At 47.9% G+C, this 21,083-nt stretch overlaps 1 protein-coding gene across 1 annotated transcript in view; it reads left to right on the top strand.

Annotated features, from left to right (window-relative positions):
- Window positions 1–536: 536 nt before the first annotated feature.
- The window catches only part of PNOC (prepronociceptin), a 44,627-nt gene continuing 24,080 nt past the window's right edge, over window positions 537–21,083 (top strand). Inside the window, exon 1 of the mRNA XM_033145534.1 lies at window positions 537–572. The gene's annotated coding sequence lies outside the window, so the exon portion shown is untranslated. The remainder of the gene's footprint in view (window positions 573–21,083) is intronic.

Here is a 21,083-nt window from a genome sequence, read left to right as displayed (position 1 = left end):
CCAGGATTTCCAGTCAGGTCGTCTCTCTGGGACCAAGGCAGATGCTGCAGCCCTCCTCCAGCAGCTGCTGCCAGCCAGAGCAGGCAACACTGGCCCCGATGGGCAAATAACCAGAGGTGGCACAAGGCAGCCCCCGGTGCTCCGCCAGGTCTGGAAGCACCGTGACTCCCAGGGAATAATCTCATCAGCAATGCCTGAGCGAGCAGCATTGCAGAGCCAGAGAAGCCCGAGCACATCGGAAGCCCCACTTTAAGGGCTGCCGGTCTGGCGATGCCCCTGTGCCATTGTTCCAGCCTCCCGGAGTGTGACAAACACTTTCTGGGAAGGTTTCTTCTCCAGAGGGTGCCGAGGGGCGCACAGCTGCTAAGCCAGTGGATCAGTCAGGTGGCTCCTTCAGAGGGTTGGACTCACCGATCCACATGTTAATGGGCTAGCAAGGTTTGTGCGTGTGTGTGTGTGTGTGTGTGTGCCTGCGTGTACATATAGAGGGGGCCACTCCGGCAGAGAACCACAGTGCAAGGATCGAACATCAGAGGGAACAACAGTGCAACTGAGGCATCACACCCAGGCAGGTAGGCAGCTGCTAGATCTGATTTGCCAGCCTGCCTCTCCTTCTCTTTGTCTTGGGGGGGCTTGTGAGTTCCTAGCTTTGCATGCTCTTCAAAACCAACCCAGAGCTTTGGGACTGGCAGTTTTGGGGTGGGAAGGAGCTGGAGGGGGGGGAATTGGGGAGGGAGGGGGACTTTCTCTGGTGGCGAACTTCCTCCTCCTCCTCCTTAACCTCTCCTTCAAGGAGATCAGCCGCTTAAACATTTGTTTTTGCTCCGCCAGCAGAGTCGAAAGCGTGCCTTCTCTTTGAACAGGGGTTGTTTCGGAGCGGGTTCGTTGAAGAAGGATTTGTCTTTGGATAAACTAGCCTCTTTTTGTTCCCTTTTAAAGGAAAACGCTTTTGGGTGGTGGAGGTCGGGGAGGGACACAGAAAAAATTCACCCAATTTGAGAGAGAGAGAGAGAGAGAGAGAGAGAGAGAGAGAGAGAGAGAGAGAGAGAGAGAGGGGGGTGGTGGAATTCCTCTATGTATTGAAATGTATTAGTTGGAACAATATGGCATTTTGCAAATAATGCATATATTGCTTTAAAAAGAAGAAGATAGAAAACTGACTTATTTGTCGCAGCGTTTGCGTTTTTTCTTTCCTTCCTGTGGTTATTTCTCAGCAGCCAGCTCTGAAAGGTTTGTTTTAGAACTATTTCGTTAACAGGAGACCTGCCCCTTGGGATCAAAGAGCACACACCATGCTCTCAATTTTTCTCCTCTCCCCGCACCCTTTGGTTCCATTGTCTTGCAAAGGGAATAATCCTATCCCTTCGAAGAGAACTGCACATTTCCTACGGAAATCTCTCCAACTTAGAATCAAAATTCCTTTAGGCTTCAATTCTATGCACGCTTACCTGGGAGCAAGCTGCAGTGAAGGGCGCAGGACTTACTTCTGAGTAGCCCATACATAGGATTCCACGCTTAGTCTTCCAGAATCCCCACAGTAGGTATTTTAAACCCCATTTCTGAACAAAAAGGAAAAAAAACGATTTTAAAAACCCCTGGAAAACTTTGGAACTTTATCTATTAAAGCTTTATTCTCAGAAGCGACCGACGGAAGAATAATGCTTCTTAGACCCACACACAGAGAGAAATGTTCTAAGCTGTGTTCTGAGGACAAATTTGAACCCCCGAAGCAAACTTCTTTCCCTTCTGCTCGGCAGCCTCTCCGCGTTTGCATTTCTGCGGCTGAATGTTTGGAGTCTTTGTCTGACGCTCCCTCTGCACCGTATAATTCAGCCGATTATAGCCAATTTTACGATAGGATGCACATCGCGCTACTTGCGCCTCTGCAGGCATCCAACAGACCAGGGAGATCTGTAGCAAATGCAGCTCCACTGTGAGGGGGGGGGGGGTGGACAGTTATTGCAAAGAATAGAAAGATAGGCAGGTAAGTCGTCTATCGACAGAATGTGGTACCTGCCACATTGACAAAGGAGCGCGCCGTCTCCTATCTCAGAACTGCATTAAAATACTATCCAAGTTGCAGATGCCCTCATGATGAAATGCAACACGCACATGATTGCAGTTTGCTCTGGGGTTTGTTTGTTTTTTTCAGAAAGAGGTTAATGAGCTTTCCTATTACGAGTATCTCAGTTAAATCGGCGGCACCTGCTTCCCACTAGATGTGTTGACATTTGGCGCCGGTTCTTTGACATGCAGGAAAGCTAATTGCTAATTCCGTAAGAGAGAGGAGGGCGATGAAACACAAGGAGGATTTCACTGTATCCTCGTTCCCTGCTCCCAGGCTTCTCCTTAGTTTCGGTCCTGTGTCCACCAGATGCGTTATCTTCTAGTTAACCCTGGTGTTGACATGGAAAAATTCCAGCAGGAAGCAAAATCTTTGCAATGATTTGGATCATTACAAAAAAAAAAAAGAAAGGAAGACAAACACACATATTATATGCATTTGAAGGGCAATTTTAAGTTCCGGGAATCCTTCTTCGCTAAAGATGCGGGTTTTACTGGGAATCGATTCCCATTGGAAGCACAGAGACTTGGCTCCCAAGCGCACCGGTCTTTGAGCTGCCTACCGCCTCTCTCCCATCGCTAAAACCACACAAACCGGCTACAGCTGGGCAAGAGTTGCCCACATCCTTAACTTTTCCGTCAGAGAGGGTGTGTTTGCTCAGACCACAGTTGGAGGCAGCAACGCTTCTGAATCCCAGTTGCTGGAAACCGCAGGAGGGGAGAATTGCTCTCTTCCGCTCGGATCCTGCTGGCGGGTTTCCCAATAGAGGCACCTGGTTGGAAGGTGCTGGACTGATCCAGCATCTTCTTGGGTTATCTGGGAAGCCCACAAACAGGAATGGAGTGTAATGGGACTCTCCCACTTGTGGTCTCCAGCAGCAGGTGTTCAGAGGTAGACTATTCCTGACCCTGGAGGCTCCGTTATATGCATTACAACTGATAGTCGTTGTTAGCCTTATCTCCCAGTGAAGTTGCTGGTGACTACAAGTAGCTTAGCTACAAGTAGCTTAGCTGAAGGAGTCCTTCCATTTTTCTCTTCCTAAATCTTACAGCCTTTGGCTTTGCTGGACTCCCCTCCTGCCTTTTAGTGTTCTGGTGGGGAGGGGGAGAAAAGCTTCTCTCCATCCACAATGTGCATAATTTCCTGTGCCTCTGTTGCATCTTCTCTCACTCATATTCATTCCAAATGCTACAAACAGTGCCTTCTCTTTTGGCAGTTGCTCTGATCCCCGGATCATTCTGGTTGCTGCTCCTATGCTCTTAGGGACATAGGGAGCTGCCTTATGGCCTCAGACCTGTGGTCCATTGACTTCAGCATCGTCTACACCAGGGGTAGGCAACCTAAGGCCTGGGGGCCAGATGCGGCCCAATCGCCTTCTCAATCCGTCCTGCGAATCAGCGTGTTTTTACATGAATAGAATGTGCCCTTTTATTTAAAATGCATCTCGAGTTTTGTGGGGCCTGCCTGGTGTTTTTACATGAGTAGAATGTGTGCTTTATTTAAAATGCATCTCTGGGTTATTTGTGGGCATAGGAATTCGTTCATTCCCCCCCCCCCAAATATATATATATATATATACTGTAGTCATCCAAAACACCCACCAACCCCACTCACACAGGAAACCAAAGATCACCACAGCCAACCACAAATGAACAATCACACCCTACGCCATTCCTGACCTCTCTCACCGCCAAAGAAACACAAGCGAACAACAGAGAACCTACACAATCAACGCTGACACCAAACCCTACATAAATTAAGGAAAATAGAAACATCGTCACCCCACCTCACCCACCCACCCATCCCACTCACCTCCTTTCCCCCTTCTCTCCCTAATGTCTCAACAACCCAAACTGATTTGTAAAAATGTTACATGGAAAAAATACGAGAGAGACATTGCACACACTTCTGTAAATCAAGAATTTTTTTTAATTAAATAGCTAGATAGCTAGCTATCTAGCTATCTAGCTAGCTAGCTAGCTAGGGAGCTGGGTATGTTTAGCCTGGAGAAGAGAAGGTTAAGGGGTGATCTGATAGCCATGTTCAAATATATAAAAGGATGTCATATAGAGGAGGGTGAAAGGTTGTTTTCTGCTGCTCCAGAGAAGCGGACACGGGGCAATGGATTCAAACTACAAGGAAGAAGATTCCACCTAAACATTAGGAAGAACTTCCTGACAGTAAGAGCTGTTCGACAGTGGAATTTGCTGTGGTGGAGTCTCCTTCTTTGGAGGTCTTTAAGCGGAGTCTTGACAGCCATCTGTCAGGAATGCTTTGATGGTGTTTCCTGCTTGGCAGGGGGTTGGACTGGATGGCCCTTGTGGTCTCTTCCAACTCTAGGATTCTATGATTCTATGATAGATAGATAGTCTGGCCCCCCACAAGGTCTGAGGGATGGTGGAACGGCCCCCGGCTGAAAAAGGTTGCTGACCCCTGTTCTACAGTGACTGGCAGCAGCACTCCAGGATTTCAGGCAGGAGGAGTCTTCCTCAGCCATACCCAGAGATGTCCTGGGGGATTGAACCCACGACCCTCTGTGTGCAACGCAGATGCTCTACCACAGAGCGACAGAACTCCCCTCGTTTCCCTCTGTCTGCTTGCAGGATTCCCCGCTTGCCTGCCCAGCCCTCTCTCTCAGGACCCGAAATGTGCAAATGGCTGGGCCCACCCAACTCTTCAAGATGAGGGCCGAGGGGGTGTGTCAGGTGCTGGGACAGAGGGCAGAGCGCATGGCAGTGGCAGACCTTGGGGTCTCAGATTTCAGGGGTGCCCAGGACAACATCAACATTTGGCTCCCCCACCTCTCTCACTCCATTCTACGTAATAGTTGGTGCACACCCCCCCAGAAGACTCCATGCCCAGAGTGACTGAACCTGTTGCAACCCCTTAAACCCGCCTCTGCACATGGCTTCTCTAAAGCATCCCGAGAACCGTAGTTTCTGCCGCAAAGAGCTAAAGTTCCCAGAGCCTTCAAGAAACTACAGTTCCCAGGATTCGCTGTTGGGGGGGCAGTTTTGTGCTTTAAATGCATGGCTCTGTCCACAGACTTAGTTTGTGCCTACCAGCTTATCATAGAAGGGAGACAGGGGGTCATTTAGCCCCCTTTCCACATGTGAAAAGGATCTAGGAGTCTTGGTAGACCATAAACTTGACATGAGTCAACAGTGTGATGCAGCGGCTAAAAAAGCCAATGCAATTCTGGGCTGCATCAATAGGAGTATAGCGTCTAGATCGAGGGAAGTAATAGTACCACTGTATTCCGCTCTGGTCAGACCTCACCTGGAATACTGTGTCCAGTTCTGGGCACCACAGTTCAAGAAGGATACTGACAAGCTGGAATGTGTCCAGAGGAGGGCAACCAAAATGGTCAAAGGCCTGGAAACGATGCCTTATGAGGAACGGCTTAGGGAGCTGGGTATGTTTAGCCTGGAGAAGAGAAGGTTAAGGGGTGATATGATAGCCATGTTCAAATATATAAAAGGATGTCATATAGAGGAAGGAGAAAGGTTGTTTTCTGCTGCTCCAGAGAAGCGGACACGGGGCAATGGATTCAAACTACAAGAAAGAAGATTCCACCTAAACATTAGGAAGAACTTCCTGACAGTAAGAGCTGTTGGACAGTGGAATTTGCTGCCAAGGAGTGTGGTGGAGTCTCCTTCTTTGGAGGTCTTTAAGCGGAGGCTTGGCAGCCATCTGTCAGGAATGCTTTGATGGTGTTTCCTGCTTGGCAGGGGGTTGGACTGGGTGGCCCTTGGGGTCTCTTCCAACTCTAGGATTCTATGATTCTATGATTCTATGATTCTAGCCCTGCAGTTGTCAAACTTAGAGCTCTGTTCTGAACCACAGGATCGTGTAACCTGCAGCTTGGTCCATATTAAGGTTGCACAGTGCTTTTTGGAATAAAAGCTTCAGCACTTAGCCAGCCAAGAGCCAATACTGTCTACACCAGGCACGTTCAACAGGTAGATCGTGATCTACTGGTAGATCGACGTCTGTAGTAGATCACTGGATCCCCCCCAAAGAAGCTCAACAACTATGGCTCCCCTAAAAAAGGCTCAACATTTCACCCCTCAGCCCATCAAAACGGGCCCTCCTCCTCCCTAAAACAAAAGCTCAACAAATTTGACCTGAACCCCCCAAAAAGGGGGTAGATCACTGCCTGTTTTTAACTCTGTGAGTAGATCGCAGTCTCTTGGGAGTTGGCCACCCCTGGTCTACACTGATTGCCATTGGGGATTGAACGAACCCTCTCCTTGCAACACAGAGGTGCTACCACTGAAGAATGGCCTTTGCCCTCTTCCCCCCCCCCACCTTTCCTGTAGAATTGTTAAGTTGGAAGGGACCCTAAGGGGTCATCTAGTCCAACACCTTGTTGAGGTAGAATCCATTTTGCTGGACTCAAATGATCATATTATTATTATTATTATTATTATTATTATTATTATTATTAGTTTTTTGGTAAGGAAAGTAATAGGAAAATGTAATTGGAAAATGTGGAATAGCAACTGTTTGCTACTGCATTGCATAACCTCCCTGCCAACCTTGCACAAACAAATCAGAACAAATTGTGAATCAAGTGGTTGTCTGGAAGCAACCTCAGGGAAGGCCAACCCGGTGCCCCCAAGGGAAGCCCACAGGCAGGACCCAAGCACAAGAGCATTCACCACTCCTGGGGTTCCCAGCAACTGGTTTCCAGAAGCATTTCTTCCTCCAACTATGGCTAGTAGGAGCCACCCATAGCCCTGTCCTTCAAGGATTTATCCAATTTTTTAAAGCCATCTAGTTGGTGGCCATCACTGCCTCCTGCGGGAAGGAGTTCCATAGTTAAACTGTGCACCATGTGAAGGATAAAGGAGTTTATTTTGCCATCCAACATTTAGCTTCATGAGATGCCCACGTGTTAAGAAGAGGAGGAAAACCTTTCTCTCTCAACTTTCGCTTTTTAAAAAACTTCCGGCAGGTTACCTCGCCTTCTCTCTGAACTTTTTGTTGTTGTTCAGTTGTTCAGTCGTGTCCGACTCTTCGTGACCCCAGGGACCAGAGCACGCCAGGCACACCTATCCTCCACTGCCTCCTGCAGTTTGGCCAAACTCATGCTACTCGCTTTGAGAACACTGTCCAACCATCTCATCCTCTGTCGTCCCCTTCTCCTTGTGCCCTCCATCTTCCCCAACATCAGGGTCTTTCCCAGGGAGTCTTCTCTTCTCGTGAGGTGGCCAAAGTATTGGAGCCTCAGCTTCAGGATCTGTCCTTCCAGTGAGCACTCGGGGCTGATTTCCTTCAGAATGCCCCCACAAGCCCTCTTCTCAGAAGTTGCTTAAATGATTGCTAAGGGGTTGCAAAGATATGTCTGTGCAGGAAATTTTGCCAGCTTGGCTCCCTCCAGATGGTGTGGGCACTTCCTGATCCATGGGATCATTGAACTGTAGAGCTGGACTGGGACCCGAGGGTCATCTAGTCCAACCCCCTGCAAGACATTTGCATTGGATCAGTTTCCCTTATTGTGGTCTGAGGATGTGGACAAACTGCTTGAAGAAGTGCAGCTGGCCACCTCTTCACTTGACCTCTGTCCATCATGGCTTCTTCTTGTTGTTGTTTAGTCGTTTAGTCATGTCCCGCTCTTCGTGACCCCATGGACCAGAGCACGCCAAGCACTCCTGTCTTCCCACTGCCTCCCGCAGTTTGCTCAGACTCATGTTGGTAGCTTTGAGAACACTGTCCAATCATCTCATCCTCTGTCGTCCCCTTCTCCTTGTGCCCTCAATCTTTCCCAACATCAGGGTCTTTTCCAGGGAGTCTTCTCATGAGGTGGCCAAAGTACTGGAGCCTCAGCTTCAGGATCTGTCCTTCTAGTTAGCACTCAGGGCTGATTTCTTTAAGGATGGATAGGTTTGATCTTCTTGCAGTCCACGGGACTCTCAAGAGTCTCCTCCAGCACCAGAATTCAAAAGCATCAATTCTTCGGCGATCAGACTTCTTTATGGTCCAGCTCTCGCTTCCATACATCACTACTAGGAACTAAAAATTCTCTCTGAACTAAAAAGTCCCAAATGCTGCAGACTCCCTCCTCAGGAGGCTTGCTCCATCCCCTGGCTCGCTTTGGTGAACCTGATCTGCCCACTCAGCATCTTCTGCAAGTAATACACAAAGGCCAGGCAATTTAGCCACCTCCCTCCCTCGTAAAAGCTCCCTGGTGGCAAAACCTGACTGTACTCAGGCCATGCAAGTCATTAACAGGAGTCATTTCATTCGGTCCCCAGGGGCATCTCCAGGGATGAGAGAGAGACTCCCTGTTTGGAAACCTGGAAATCCATTCCCAGGCAGTGCAGGCAATACCAGACCCTCCAAGTTTCCGTATTTCGCAGGGACCGTCCCGGATTTACAGAAGCTGTCGCAGTTTCTGCTTTGATCCCAGAATGTCCCGCTTTTCCTTAGGATGTCACTATTTTCATCAGAGAAATGTTGGAGGGTACGGAATTATATGACCCACGAGATAAGTAAACATACAACCTTTAGAAGACGTCTGAAGGCAGCCCTGCCCAGGGAAGTTCTTTTTTATTGTTTATTGTTTTATTATGTTTTATATATATATAGGTAGCAATTTGGAGTGGGTGGGGCAGCTGAGTCAGATGGGAGGGGTAAAATTATTATTATTATTATTATTATTATTATTATTATTAATTTAGAACGTCTCTATTTTCATCGGAGAAATGTTGGAGGGTATGCAATACTGAGCTCGGGGAGCAAGTGGTCTAACTCACGCAGAGCGCAGAGTTAGGCAGAAGCAATGCTTCTGAATGCCGGTGACTGGAAGCCACAGGAGAGGAGAGTGTTGCAATTGTGCTCGGATTCCCACAAGCAGGTCCGGCAACTGCCTCGGGCGGCAGGATCCACGGGGGGCTGCAGAACCAGATGTAGATCTTTCTTCCCCATCCCTTGTTCCTGATGTAGATCTTCATCCATCCATTCTTCCCTGGTGGGGAGAGGGGGGAACACCATTTTGCCATTCGCCTCAGGTGCCAAAGTGTCTTGGGCCGGCCCTGCCCACGGGCAATCTGGTTGGTGGCTGCTGCGAGATCAGGATACTGAACTAGAGGGGCCACTGGCCTGATCCAGGAGGCTCTCCTTATGTTTTATACGCACTCAGAACCTACTTGTGGGCAGCGGCGTAGCGAGCCGCTTTGCCACCCGGGGTGGGAAATGTGAAGGCACCCCCCTGGGAGCGGGGCGCCACTCCCTAGCGCGCGCGCCCTGATGTCACAACGCATGTGCAGCCTCCTGGGCGGACTGCACATGTGTGGACATGCGCAGTCCACCCAAGATGGCGGGTGCGATCGGCCGGTAACCCTTCCGTGCGGTGTGGCAACTTTTAAGGCTGCAGAGCGCGAAGAGCAGCACAGACGCTGTGCTGCTGTTCGTGCGTTGCAGCCTTTTAAAAGTTGCCACCCTGCTGGCGTCGATCGCGGGGGCGGGGCCCGCCCCCAGAGTGTCACCCCCCCAGGGCGGTACCCAGCTCGGCCCGCCCCCCGCCCCTTGCTCCGCCCCTGCTTGTGGGCTTCCCGTTTGCACATCTTTTTGAACATGGCGAGAACAAGATGCTGAGCTAGATCAAACTCCAGGATTCTCCTTTCTTTGTTGTTGTTGTTGTTGTTCAGTCGTTCAGTCGTATCCGACTCTTCATGACCCCATGGACCAGAGCACTCCAGGCACTCCTGTCTTCCACTCCCTCCCGCAGTTTGGTCAGACTCATGTTGGTCACTTCGAGAACACTGTCCAGCCATCTCGTCCTCTGTCGTCCCCTTCTCCTTGTGCCCTCCATCTTTCCCAACATCAGGGTCTTTTCCAGGGAGTCTTCTCTTCTCACGAGGTGACCAAAGTACTGGAGCCTCAGCTTCAGGATCTGTCCTTCTAGTGAGCACTCAGGGCTGATTTCTTTAAGAATGGATAGGTTTGGTCTTCTTGCAGTCCATGGGACTCTCAAGAGTCTCCTCCAGCACCATAGTTCAAATGCATCAATTCTTCAGCGATCAGCCTTCTTTATAGTCCAGCTCTCACTTCCATACATCAATACTCCTTATGTTCTTGTAAAACCATCCTTGTAAAGAGCACCCTGTGGAGATTTTACCCATGCCTTTCTCTCCCCCCCCCCCCCGATTATGGCCCTCACCCCTTCCTTTGAAAAATCCACCCTTCCCGTTCCGTCGACACTTTAGGTGTCTAGTGATGACAAAGGAACCAGAGCTTTTATTTCTGAGCTGTTGCTTCGAATGTCAGCTCTTTCTGTGGGTTACTTTTGATGGTATTTTAATATGCTTGTTTCCATGATGTTGGCCGTGGGTCAACCACCATCCATTTCATAACAACCACCCTACGGAATCCTGAGAAATGTAATTTACCATTCATGAAGCTACAAGGCGGGGGGGGGGTAATACCCCACCTTGAGCTCGTTGGAGAAAAGGTGAGATATAAATGCAACAATAAGTAAACAAAAGCCAGCGTGGTGTAGTGGTTAAGAGCGGTAGACTCATAATCTGGGGAACCGGGTTCGCGTCTCCGCTCCTCTGCATGCAGCTGCTGGGTGACCTTGGGCTAGTCACACTTCTCTGAAGTCTCTCAGCCTCACTCATCTCACAGAGTGTTTGTTGTGGGAGAGGAAGGGAAAGGAGAATGTGAGCCGCTTTGAGACTCCTTCAGGTAGTGAAAAGCGGGATATCAAATCCAAACTCCTCCTGCTCCTCCTCCTCCTCCTCCTCTTCTTCTTCTTCTTCTTCTTCTTCTTCTTCTTCTTCTTCTTCTTCTTCTAGAACTAAGAACATAAGCAAGGCTTAAAGTTTCCAGGGGTCAGCAACCTTTTTCAGCCATGGACCGGTCCACCATCCCTCAGATCATGTGGGGGGCTGGACTATTTTTTTGGGGGGGGGAGAACAAATTCCTATGCCCCACAAATAACCCAGAGATGCATTTTAAATAAAAGGACACATTCTGCTCATGTAAAAACATGCTGATTCCTGGACCGTTGCAGGCCGGATTTAGAAGGCGATTGGATTGCACCCGGCCCATGGGCCTTAGGTTGCCTAAAGGTAAAAGTAAAGGGACCCCTGAGCATTAGGTCCAGTCATGGACGACTCTGGGGATGCGGCGCTCATCTCGCTTTACTGGCCAAGGGAGCCGGCGTACAGCTTCCAGGTCATGTGGCCAGCATGACTAAGCCACTTCTGGCGAAACCAGAGCAGCACACGGAAATGCCGTTTACCTTCCTGCTGGAGCGGTACCTATTTATCTACTTGCACTATGATGTGCTTTCGAACTGCTATGTTGGCAGGAGCAGGGACCGAGCAACAGGAGCTCACCCTGTCATGGGGATTCGAACCGCCGACCTTCTGAACGGCAAGCCCTAGGCTCTGTGGTTTAACCCACAGCGCCACCCACGTCCCTACCCCTGGCTGAAATGTTGCCCCCAGGCTGCGTCCCCACTTGAAATAAGAAATGTTGTGTTGAGCAGCTTTTTAATCATTTCGTGCTCATCCCACCCCATATTTTTTTTGGGGGGGTGACACACAATTAACCTCCAATCTCAGCTTATTCCTGATTACCAAAGAGCTACCTAGAATAAAAAGTGGCACAGGTTGCAATTAATAATAATAATAATAATAATAATAATAATAATAATAGAATTTATAGACTGCCCTATACCCACAGGTCTCACTTCCTGGAGAGTAAGCCAAACTGAACACAGTAGGAATTATTTCCAGAAAATAAACATGCTCAGGATTGCACTGATGGAACTGGATTAGCCTCATGGTAGAAGTTTATAACGTGAAGCACAGCATGGAGAAAGTTGATACAGCAAAGTATTCATCCCTCTCTCATTGTGGGATGGGTTTTACTGAATAGGAGAAGGTATATTAATTGCAATTTATCTCTCTAGGCGCCCACGTGTGTGGGCTGAAACAGAGTTTCAAACTCCCATCCTGGGCAGCAAAATTAAAAGCGAAGCAATTAGGCTGCGAAACCTTGTTTTCAGAAAGTGCGGCTACAAAGTAAGCTGGCTTTCCCCTTCTTGCCCCCACTTAACAAAGAACCAGGCAACAACTTGGGAAGCTAGTTTAAAAATATAATTTAATCGCTTACATTCTTGCATTGGTTTCACCGCAATGGCAGCAGTAAAATCCATGCAGGCAAAATATTTATATTTACAGTATGACCAGCTTCAGCAACTATAGCAAGAACAGGGCACAGCTGCCCTCAGGGTTGGTCAAAGGGAGAGAGAGAGAGGAAGAGGAAGAGGAAGTACCATATGCTCCTTCCTCTCCAGGAGAGGGGAAATGACATCACACAGAGCCCTCTCTTGCAATTGCATTTCTCCGGTCTGAGTATCTGCCTATCAGCAATACAGCTCTGTGGGCGTAGCTCCTGTGAACTAGCGAGAATATCTTTTTTTTTTTATATGAAATTTATTGGTATTTAGAAAAAATACAAAAAACCAGAAAAAATACATACAAATACAAACTACAAATACAAAACAAAAAAGAGTTATACAAAACATAAAACACATCTAAAACAACAAAACACCAATATAACTATCTTAATCTTATTTAAAATCTTACTTAGGGGGGACTTCCTCACGTCCTCTCTTCTGCGTTCATTTCAGGTATACTGTAGTAACTTTATAACTACTTTAACTCTATTTTTACAACTAATATTAATCCTTAACTATCATCTTATGTCTATCACCTTATCCTTAACAAAAATTCAGAAAATACAAAAAATCACAATTTAACTTCTTATATCCTATTTTAAACTAACATTTTAATGCTATCGCCTATAATATCCACTGATTTCAAATTCAAATATCCAACTTTTCACGTTGTTTCAAATATTCTTTGAATTTCTTCCAATCTTCTTGCACCTTCTCCTCCCTCTGGTCTCGGAGTTTCGCGGTCAGTTCTGTGAGTTCCATATATTCAATCAACTTGAACTAGCAAGAATATCAACGTAAATGAATGTTGGAAGGTTCAGGACAGGTAAAACACAAGGGGGGGGGACTTCTTCACCCAGCACATAGCTGAGCTATGGAACTCCCTGCCACAGGATTAGGCAAATTCATGCCTTCACGGTTGAAGGCAGTAATGCTTCTGAACAGCTGTTGCTTGTGGGCTTTCCTTGGGGGCGTTAGATTAGACGGGACATTGGCCTGATCCTGCGTGTTTTCCTTCCGATCTTATAACCTGCACTTTCCAGAACAAGATTCAAACCGGAACACAGTCACCTTTTGAAATTTGCACTTCCTCAAATTTCGCAGCCAAGTAATGTGTGTACGAAAAAAGCTCATTTACTAGGCTGGAGTGTACATGTGAATTTATTTTTGTTATTTAGTTAAAAGCGTTCATCAACTGTTTATTTTTATTTTTTTAAAAAATAAAACCTCCATGATACAAAAACAATGCAAAAAGCAAACATTGCCGCTGAAACAAAAAGGCACCCAGACACCGATAAAACAGCAGCGGAGAAACATGTAAAAGCCTCTAAGAGCAAATAAAACCGTCAGTGTCTTCTGCTCGAAATGCATCTATTAGTGAAAATGTGCATTCTGTTAGCAGGAAAGTGCTTTGCAAAAGCATATCAATTAGGCGAGATTGCACACCAAAGTGTGTAGCGTCAGAAACTCTGATGGATTTCCGCGAGGACTTTAGAAATAAAAAATCAGAAGCTAATGTCAGAGTGTGAAGCATTAAATTTAAGGCTGAGGGTGGGGAATGAGAAACAGAGAAATGGACAGATTTGCCTGTCCCTTCTCCCAAGTAAAACTCCACAAAGGTTTCAGGCTGCTGTTCATGGAACTTACTCTCTAGAAAGAGTGGAAGCAAGAAGAACTACCAAAAAAAAGGAAGGGTGGCAGATGAAATTATTGGATTATGCCGAATTGGCAAAATTGACTAGGGAAATCCGGAACCAGCAGGACCAGACTTTTTTTTTTTTTTGAAAGATTGGAATAAATTTATGTTGCATTTGAAAAACAACTGCCAACAACTTGACATCGTTAGCAGGGTTACAAGAAGTTTTGTAAAGATAAAAGTATCATTTATTATTAAGAGTGATTTTAAAAACATATTAAGGATTGGATGTAATAATAATAAAATATAATCAAATGCAGGATCAGATAATAAGTTTGAAAACCATTAGCCGTGTGTGTGTGTGTGTGTGTGTGTGTGTGTGTGTAAGTCTCAGGCTTATTAGCCAAATGTTAAAACAAAATAAAATAAAAAATTCCTTCCAGTAGCACCTTAGAGACCAACTAAGTTTGTTCTTGGTATGAGCTTTCGTGTGCATGCACACTTCTTCAGATACAAAATGTTGTTTATTTTGTTATACAACAATGTTGTCATTTTGGGGAAAAATGTAAAAACCAGTAAAAATTATTATGCATATTAAAAAAAAGAAAGTGTGTTTAGGAGGACAACCTTAGAGCACCCTCCTCTAGGCTGAGCTTCCAGGAGTTTTCATACTTCCCAACATGCCCATTTACTGCATGGATACCCTACCACCTCCTTCCTGGTTTGCTGCCCTCCTGGGGTTGTGGGAGCTGGGAAGGTGTCCGCCAGTTTCAGCCCAGTTCTTGCGCCTCTATCAGTGGCGAACCCAGCCGCTTGGCTGCCAGGAGCGGCAAGCGCAGTGGCACCCCCGGGGGCGGGGCATCGCTCCGTAGCGTACATGCGTCGTGTTTAGCCTGGAGAAGAGAAGGTTAAGGGGTGATATGATAGCCATGTTCAAATATATAAAAGGATGTCATATAGAGGAGGGTGAAAGGTTGTTTTCTGCTGCTCCAGAGAAGCGGACACGGGGCAGTGGATTCAAACTACAAGAAAGAAGATTCCACCTAAACATTAGGAAGAACTTCCTGACAGTAAGAGTTGTTCGGCAGTGGGATTTGCTGCCAAGGAGTGTGGTGGAGTCTCCTTCTTTGGAGGTCTTTAAGAGGAGGCTTGACAGCCATCTGTCAGGAATGCTTTGATGGTGTTTCCTGCTTGGCAGGGGGTTGGACTGGATGGCCCTTGGGGTCTCTTCCAACTCTAGGATTCTGTGGAACTCCCTGCCACAGGAGGCAGTGGTGGTCAGCAATCTAGGATTAGGCAAATTCATGCCTTCACGGTGGAAGGCAGTAATGCTTCTGAACAGCTGTTGCTGGAAGCTGCAAGAAGAGAGAGGGCTCTTGTGCTCGGATCCTGCTTGTGGGGATTAGATGGGACATTGGCCTGATCCTGCACACCCCCCAGGCTGGAACCCGGGGCGAAGCACCCCCATCGCCCCACCCTCGCTACGCCACTTTCCTTTGTTTCTCCTTTCCAAGTCCTAAGTGCTGCAAATAAGCCAGCCCGGTTCTCCCAGCTATCCTGCCTTGGTCCGGCTGAATCCCTGCATGCTTCTTCCAATTATTCTTATTTTTACCCCCCAAAGCGGAGAGCAAGAGAACAAGCCGTCCGCTGTCCCTCCGCCGCTTGCTGCGTTGTTCGCTCTGCCTGCATCAGGTTGGCTGATGAGATGTATTTAAAATACGGGCTGTGACCGCAGCAGCGCTCCATCTCTTGGTAACTAGGGGTCGGGAGAGAACATTACATTTCGCAGCACATTATCCCCAAAATGCTGTCTTTTCCCACGACCAGGCATGAAATATTTATGAATGTCAGGGGGTGGGCAGCGTTCTTTGCATGGAAATCAGGATGGACTCGCTGGGGGGGGGGGGAGTTCTCTTGCACAAGCCCCATTGAATTGAATGGGAACGGGCGAAGGAGACTCTCCCCAGCGGACTGTCCTCATTTGTTTGACATCAGCCGTCCTTATAGGCAAATGATGCTGTGAAGTACATTTCCATCCATGACAGCGAGATGCCAAGCTAATGTTCAGCATATCCACTGCCTACCCTCTGGGCCACGACTTGCACTGCATGGTTCAGGGGAATGTTTTCTCGCGGTGGTGTCTCCTGCAAAAAAACAACAACCAACCCACTCATGTATCAGCTCAGCCTGTGGCATGTGCTGCAGGAGGAAACAGCTTGCTTTGCCAGAGGCATCCAAGCACCTCCCGCAAATGCACCAGAATTATGATGGCTAGAGCATAAACGCCGTTGTGGTCAGCCAGTGTGGTGTAGTGGTTAAGAGTAGTGGACTCATAATCTGGTGAACCTGGTTCGCACCTCCGCTCTTCCACATGCAGCTGCTGGGTGACCTTGGACTAGTAGTCACACTTCTTTGAAGTCTCTCAGCCCCACTCACCTCACAGAGTGTTTGGTGTAGGGGAGGAAGGGAAAGGAGAATGTGAGCCGCTTTGAGACTCCTTTGGGTAGTGATAAAGCGGGAAATCAAATCCAAACTCTTCTTCTTCTTCTTCTTCTTCTTCTTCTTCTTCTTCTTCTTCTTCTTCTTCTTCTTCTTCTTCTTCTTCTTCTTCTCCTGTGAAGCCAGCAGTTGTGGTGGCAACGAGGGATGCGGGTGGCATGTGGTTTAAACCACTGAGCCTCTTGGGCTTGCCAATCAGAAGGTCGGCGGTTCGAATCCCCACGACGGGGTGAGCTCCCGTTGCTCTGTCCCTGCTCCTGCCCACTTAGCAGTTTGAAAGCACACCAGTGCAAGTAGGTAAATAGGTACTGCTGTGGCAGGAAGGTAAACAGCATTTCCATGCTCTCTGGCTTCCATCACGGTGTACCAGAAGCAGTTTAGTCATGCTGGCCACATGACCCAGAAACCTGTCTGTGGACAAACACCGGCTCCCTCAGCCTGAAAGTGAGATAGTCGCCTTTACCTTTACCTTGGCAACAACAACAACAACAATAACAACAACAACAATTTACTTTTTGTTCCCCGCCCATCTGGCTGGGTCCCCCCAGCCACTCTGGGCGGCTTCCAACAGATATTAAAATACATTAGAATATCACAGATTAAAAACTTCAGGATGAGTGTCCCTCAAATTGCATGTACCCATAGGAAAGGCATGATGCAATGTGATATGATAGCTGTTTTAGAGCATGGTGCTGAAGACGCCAAGGTTGCAGGTTCAATCCCCGTATGGGACGGCTGCATATTCCTAGATGGTCCCTTCCAACTCTACAAGTCTATGATTATGATTCTGTGGTTCACATATCTGAAGAGCTGTCACATGGAAGACAGAGCAAGCTTGTTCCCTGATGCTCCAGAGGAACCAATGGATTCAAGTTAAAAGAAGGGAGATTTTGGCTAAACATTAGGAAGAACGTTCTGAAGGGAAGAGCTGTTTGACTGTGGAACAGCCAACCTCAGAAGGTGGTGGACTCTCCTTCACTGGACAGGTTGGGTGGCCATCTGTCAGGGATTCTTGAGCTGTGATTCCTGCTTTGCAGGGGGTTGGACTAGATGACTCTTGGTGATCCCTTTCAACTCTACAGTTCTGTGATTCTATGAACAACTCAATAGGCCATCAGAAAAAGAGAGCTAAGTCTGACACATGGAACTGTTTGATATGGGGCTATAGCTTAGTGCCAGAACATCTGCAGAAGACCACCCACCGCTAGTTCAAACCCAGATAGGGCTGAGTAAAACATGAATCTGAAACCTGGATAGTAGCTGCCAATCAGTGTAGATAATACTGAGGCCACTTCTTCTGTTTAGGATGGGCAGGGGCAGAGAATTCATAGAATCATAGAATCCTAGAGTTGGAAGAGACCGCAAGGGCCATCCAGTCCAACCCCCTGCCAAGCAGGAAACACCATCAAAGCATTCCTGACAGATGCCTGTCAAGCCTCCGCTTAAAGACCTCCAAAGAAGGAGACTCCACCACGCTATACTCTTATCGATGCAGCCCAGAATTGCATTGGCTTTTTCATTAGAAAGTATCAAGGAGGAGGAGGAGAGAAAAGGAAGAGATCCGGGCCTGTCTGAGATGGGATTTCCCTTTTAGCCTCTGGGAGAATAACAGTCCTTTAAATACTTAATTAAACTAAACTAAATACTTAATTGAAGTGCTGCATAGGCAGTAAAGGCTGCCCTACTGGAACAAATACCTCGTCAGCAAGACATAGCTACCTGGTGTATTCTCTGTCTTGCTGAGAAATGGATGACAGAGTTGTGTGCTTTGGAGTGGTTATTGTGTCTTGGGATTGCTGATCAGAAGGTCGGTGGTTCGAATCCCCACAATGGGGTGAGCTCCCGTTGCTCTGTCCCAGCTCCTGCCCACCTAGCAGTTTGAAAGCAGACCAGTGCAAGTAGATTAATAGGTACCGCTGCAGCGGCAAGGTAAACAGCATTTCCATGCGCTCTGGTTTCCATCACGGTGTCCCATTGCACCAAAAGCGATTTAGTCATGCTGGCCACATGACCCGGAAAACTGTCTGTGGATAAACGCCGGCTCCCTTGATCTGAAAAGCGAGATGAGCGCCACAACCCCTTAACCATCCAGGGTCCTTCACCTTTTTTTTTTAACCTTTATCACTGAATTAGTTCATCCTTACAGCCTCATAGGGTAGGTGGAACAGGAGACTCTTAATCTCAGGGTTGTGGGTTTGAGTCCCACGTTGGAAAAAAAGATTCCTGCATTGCAGGGGGTTGGACTAGATGACCCTGGGGGGGTCCCTTCCAACACTACAATTCCCAGATTCTGTGGTTCTAGGATTCTAAGACATGGAAGACTCGGCTACTGTACTCCATGCTATGGTAGCCTCCAGGATCAAATATTGCAATCTGCTCTATGTGGGGCTGTCCTTGAAGACAACTTGAAAACTTCAGTTTTGATGTTGAGCTTCACACCATATTTTGCGCTGTCCTCTTTCACCCTCATTAAAAGGTTCTTTAATTCCTCCTCACTTTCTGCCATCAAGGTAGCACATTAGAGACCAACTAAGTTTGTTCTAGGTATAAGCTTTCGTGTGCATGCACACTTCTTCAGATACACTGAAACAAAACACAATTAAAAAATTCCTTCCAGTAGCACATTAGAGACCAACTACAGGTGAAACTCGAAAAATTAGAATATCGTGGAGAGGTTCATTTCTTTCAGTAATTCAATTTAAAAGGTGAAACTAATATATGAGATAGACTCATGACATGCAAAGCGAGATATGTCAAGCCTTTATTTTTTATAATTGTGATGATTATGGCGTACAGCTGATGAGAACCCCAAATTAACAATTTCAACTCTGGGGTTTTCATCAGCTGTACACCATAATCATCACAATTATAACAAACATATCTTGCTTTGCATGTCATGAGCCTATCTCATATATTAAACTCCAGTAGCTAATGAAAACAATTGCTTACATAAATGGACTTTTCAACGATATTCTAATTTTTCGAGTTTCACCTGTAAGTTTGTTATTGGTATGACCTTTCGTGTGCATGCAGATTTCTTCAGGAAAATCAAGGGATATTATATCTATTACATTGTTTCACTTCAGGAAGTGGTGGACTCTCCTTCCTTGGAGGTGTTTAAGCAGAGGTTGAATGGCTGGTCTGTCATGGATGCTTTAGCTGAGATTCCTGCATTGCAGGGGGTTGGACTAGATGACCCTCAGGATCACTCCCAGCTCTACAATTCTATGATTCCATTATTCTTCCCAGGGTCTTGGCATGGGTGGCGATGTGTTAGTCGTGCCAGTGATTCAGCGTCACTCTTAGCCCACTGGTGCAGTGGAGCAGGGCCAGGCAGGGACAAAGCATTGACTCTCATTTCCCAGCAGCGACAGTGAGGTCATCCCCCGGGATGCTGTTTGTCAAACCTCAGGATGCTGAATAAATAAAATTTTCTCAGAGAGGAACCTATTGAAGATGCCGAGCAGAGGAAGCAGCAGGTTAAACTGGCATCTGGGAGGGCTAAGGGTTAAATTGCTACGTTCATTTTGAAATTATTACGGCCACCCAAGATGTCAACAAGCCCAAGAATTGCTTAGCAAGCTTTTGAGTAAACCAGAGCTCTTCACCAGGCTGGTCTTTAAGCGAAGTAGTAAATGCAGTGTAGGCAGGGGCGTTTCTAGCCCCTTGGCTGCCCGGGTCAGGAAGCCAAGAGGCACCCCTGGGGGCAGGGCAGGGCATCGCGGTGCATGCGTCATGACGTCATGATGCACGCACACGATGCCCCACCCCCAGGGGTGCTGGGCGGTGACGGCACCCCTTCGTGCCGCGGCTGCTTGCACAGGCATGAGCACCCGCCGCACGAAGGGGTGCCGGGCGGAGGATTCGGGAGTCTCTGCAGCCTGCAGAGACATCCTAAGCCGCCGCCCTGGCTCCCTTGGTGGAGCGCAAGTCGGGGCAGGGAGAGGGACGGCAGGCTAGCAAGAAGGGGGGTCACCCCACCTCGCTTGCCCGCCCTTCTCCATGCCCCAGCTCCGCAAGCCAGCCAGCGGCGGAGCTCGGCATAGAGGAAGGGGCGGGCCAGCGAGGAGGGGGTGGCACCCCTCCTCGTTGGCCTGCCCCTTGCCTCCATGCCGCGGTGAAAAAAGCCACTGGAAGGGGGGGGGACTATTTTCAGCGCTGCTGGGGTGGAGCTGAAGTGCAGCCAGCGAGGGGGGGTGACCGCACGAAGTGTCACTCCCCCAGCAGGGTGCTGCCCGGGGCCCCCCGTCCCCCTTGCTACGCCCCTGAGTGTAGGGAAGCTGGGCTGGTACTGAACCCATAATGCCTGCATTGGTCACAAGTTCTTGTTTGTTGCACATAAGCCTTCGCCCACAGGCAACAACTGTATGTTGGGGACTACAACTCCCATCATTCCCAGCCAGGACAGGTGAGCTGCTTGTGTGTAGTCAAAGTGTTGTGTGGCTATGGGGGTTGCCTTCCTATTTCCTTAACGAAACTTCAAAAGGGGATTAGGCAAATTCACGGGAATAAGGCTATGCAGTCATCAGCTACTAGGAGTGCTTTGATGGTGTTTCCTGCTTGGCAGGGGGTTGGACTGGATGGCCCTTGGGGTCTCTTCCAACTCTAGGTTTCTATTGCAGATATTAATATTGTGCAGTTTAAGGACTGGCTCCTTTTGGAAGAAACCATCGTTTGGACCCATA

The sequence above is a fragment of the Lacerta agilis genome, chromosome 3, assembly GCF_009819535.1.
Source record: "Lacerta agilis isolate rLacAgi1 chromosome 3, rLacAgi1.pri, whole genome shotgun sequence".
Taxonomy (NCBI): domain Eukaryota; kingdom Metazoa; phylum Chordata; class Lepidosauria; order Squamata; family Lacertidae; genus Lacerta; species Lacerta agilis.
The sequence above is the reverse complement of the archived record's forward strand: the minus strand, read 5'-3'. Positions and strand labels throughout refer to the sequence as shown.